Raw genomic sequence first — 3,783 nt, 5'->3', positions numbered from 1 at the left:
AACAACATTTCCCAACAAATTTTAATTTGTGTTGACTTGATCAAATTAAAAATGTTTTTGTATAATAAAGATACATGCATAAATGAAATAGAGCATTCCCCTTTCAAGGGTGAAAACGATGTGGAACTACTGCTATCGTGACACTGATTTCATTTCTCAATAATTATAGTTTACTAACTGCTCCAATTTATATGGTAAAATTACGTGCGAAAATAAAGTGCAACATTGATTAGTGCAAAATAAAAAAACATCTCAAATTACCGTTGCTAATTATATTGAAATCTCAAATAATAGGTTATGTATTCTTCAAAATATTATTCGCAAACTATGCTTGCGCCTACACACACACACACACACACACACACACACACACACACACACACACACACACACAACACTCTTTTCTAAAAACTTTTTCTTTAGTGTACCCAGTACAAGCGGTTTGAAGAATTCATCAGAAAAGCAGCAAAAGCCTGTTTTGGAGAGAATGCGAATATCGGCAACGTGGCATACACACTTATGTAATATCTATGTGTAAGAAAATTGAAATGACAACGTAGCACATACATTTGCATAACATCTGTGAAAGGATGTTAGCGATATTATGTTAGCGCCTATTTGACGATCGTCTTTATTCTATAAATATTTATATATATATATGTATATAAATTCGATATCGTTGGTAAATAAAGATAACGTTTCTACGTTTCTTTTCTACGTTTTGACGATCGCTCTACGTTATCGACGTTTATCAAGTTCATCGCTCGCTCCGGCATCCCTTAATCAATTTACTGAGCTGTACCTTACGGCCGGCTCGGCTTTTCCTCGTCATCGGCCTAAACGCTTGGTCGAAACCCGGGCTGCAAGAATATACGGACAGGTGTGCAGCGCGGACTGCCCCTAGCGCTGTCCGTAGTGGAAATTCACAACTTGGCGTCGAGTAGGCGGCTCGCCATTAATCGCGACGCAATAGGGGGCGCAAAGGAACTGCCCCGCTCCGATCTATTGCGAAGAACGGCGGATTCGAAACGCGACACTGGTGGCACTGTTAATCTTTTCGCTGCACTGTCATTGATTGAGAGATGTAGGAGAGGGAGAATCAGCAACTCGTAAGTAAACTTTAGCATATATTCTACAACTCCTTGATTTACAGTGTTATACACGTGGCAGGTGAATAAGGCTAGCTCAAGTTCGAAAATATCGCTATGAATCGAAAAATATAACGTCGTGCGTGTTTAACATCGATTAATATAGATGGATCTATAATTATTTGTGCGCTTATACAATGGATGGCTGTTATTTCGATATTTGTCTAATGTCCAAGGGAACACGTGGCGGCCACGAGTCGAATAAGATCTCTCAAAAATATTCAAAAATGCAAATAATTAGCGTGCGAGTTAACAATATTATTTAATAGTTAAATGGTCTGAATTGAATTTGAGTCGATTGGAGAGCGGATGCTCGTTATTTGTGTGGATTATACACGGGGAATATTGCTACCGCGTGGCTGCCGAAGTGAATTACGCAATGACTACTGGTAGTGATATAAAGACTAACTTAATATTTTTACCGCTTAGTTATTTATGAAGCTACAAGCTAAAGTTAGAGTTAGAGTTAGAATTAGAATTTGAATTGGAATTAGAATTAGAATTAGGATCGTTGATTACGCGAAAATGCCTTACTTGTCTAGAGCGGAGAAGATCCGAAATGGTTAACTGCTGCTGTGATGGCATGTATTGAGGTGACTCGACTTGCGTAGGCGCTGGTTGTGCCATCGTGTGGGTGGGGGTTTAGGGCGGATGTGCATTCGGATCCGATAGGGTCGAGGCGGCGTTATGGAAGATTCACACTGCGTCCGATGTCCGACGTACGACGTCCGATATCCAATAGGAAAATAGCTTTCCAATGGAGAATTGAATTCTCTATTAGAAAGCTGTTTTCTTATTGGATATCGAATGTCGTACGTCGGAAATCGGACGCAGTGTGAATCCTGCATTAGTGTCAGCGGCCTTAAAGCCCGCTATTACTTACTTAGGTTCCACCTAACAAGATGGCGCTTGCGTTGGCGGCTTAAGGCCTGCTATTACTTACTTAGGTTCCACCTAACAAGGTGGCGCTTACGTTGGCGGGCTTATGGCCCGTTGATTGTTACTTAGTTTCTGCCTAGCCGGATGGCGCTATCTTAGTTTTCAGCTATTTCGATGGTGCTACCGTCGTTTTAGCTATTCAAGTGGCGTTATCGTCGGTTTTAGCTATCCAAGTGGCGCTGTCGTCGGATTTAGCTATCCAAATGGCGCTGTCGTCGGGTTTAGCTATCCAGGTGGCGCTGTCGTCGGCTTTATCTATCGGCGTGGCTTATGGCCTGCTAACTTAGTTTCCACCTAACAAGGTGGCACTCGTGTCGGTGGGCTTATTGAGGAAAGTGTCGTCCTTGTATCTAAAGGTTCTTTAGTTGTCTGTGCTGGAGGGATAAGTTTTAGCGGAGAAGTATAGTCGTGGCGGACGTGGGAACTTAGAGGATTTTTTGGAATTTTGAAGGTTTTTCTGGACTTAAAGGGATTTGGAGGGAAAAATTTTAAGCGGGTTTCCGTGATACATGACAAGATATAGGTTTGGAACGTGTTCTTACGTTTCGCTGGTTATTATGTTCTATTATGACTGGAGGGTTTCTTCCCTTTTTTATTTTTCTTACTATGAATATTGCAATTACAACTACTATTATCACGGTTCCACTCGGTGCTGTCGTATATATTATGTTTTATAGTGTGTCAAGAAGTTCAAGCTATTTTCTAAATTATGATATGTTTGCGTTATCTTTTTGCTTAGTTCCGCTATTTTTGACAGATTTTGAATTATTTTGTCCGGTTTCACGTGTAGTATTTCGTTAGGGTGTTTTTCAATTATTTCGTAGGGTCTTATCCAAATAGAGTCTAATTTCTTCGATCTTCCTCGTCGTACTGTCTCGTCATGTAATAGTACTTGATCTTTTATGTGGAATACAGTCTTTTTCATATTTCGATTATAATATATTTTACTTCACTTTTTCTTCTGCTCCCGAGCTATTTGATTCGTTGCTCGGAGCCATTGTTTTATTTCCTGCGCATAATTCTCAATACTATACGTAGTTCTTGGCGGTACTAGTATGGATGATGGTAGGGTTGCCTGGTGTCCGTATATCAGTTCAAACGGAGTATAATTGATTGTAGAATAAGGAGTCGTGTTATACGTAAAGATTGTGAATGGGATCCATTCGTCCCAGTCTGTTTGATCACTGTTTATATAATGTCGAAGGTATTCTGTGAGTGTTCGGTGTGATCTTTCCAATGCTCCGTTACTCTGTGGATGGTACGCCGTAGTATGAATTTTTTCTATCTTCAATAATTTGCATACTGATTTAAAAATTTTACTCAGAAAGTGTGTTCCTTGATCGGTTAGTACTTTTTCCGGTATTCCATATTCTAATATTATTTTTTCTGTAAATACTTTCCCAACAGTGGTCGCCTCTTGATTCGATATAGAGATAGCTTTACTAAATTTGGTCAAAGCGTCCTGAAATATTATAAGATACTTGTTTCCATTTTTTGTTATAGTGAGAGGTCCTATTATGTCTAATGCGCATTTCTCGAACGGCTTAGTAGGTATGTCCGTCCCCTCCATGCCGCCACTTTATCGTGGTAGAGGGGTACCGGCGATCCGATGAAGGCTCGGCGGCAGTACCTTTCGGCTTCGGCCGGAAGGGAGGCCCCTACCTGAGGATCGCTGGCGAACGGCGGCAACGTCGAA

Source organism: Odontomachus brunneus, unplaced genomic scaffold, assembly GCF_010583005.1.
Source record: "Odontomachus brunneus isolate Ranch 3 - 2012 unplaced genomic scaffold, Obru_v1 Obru_scaffold_191, whole genome shotgun sequence".
Classification (NCBI taxonomy): Eukaryota; Metazoa; Arthropoda; class Insecta; order Hymenoptera; family Formicidae; genus Odontomachus; species Odontomachus brunneus.
Note: the sequence above shows the minus strand (reverse complement) of the source record.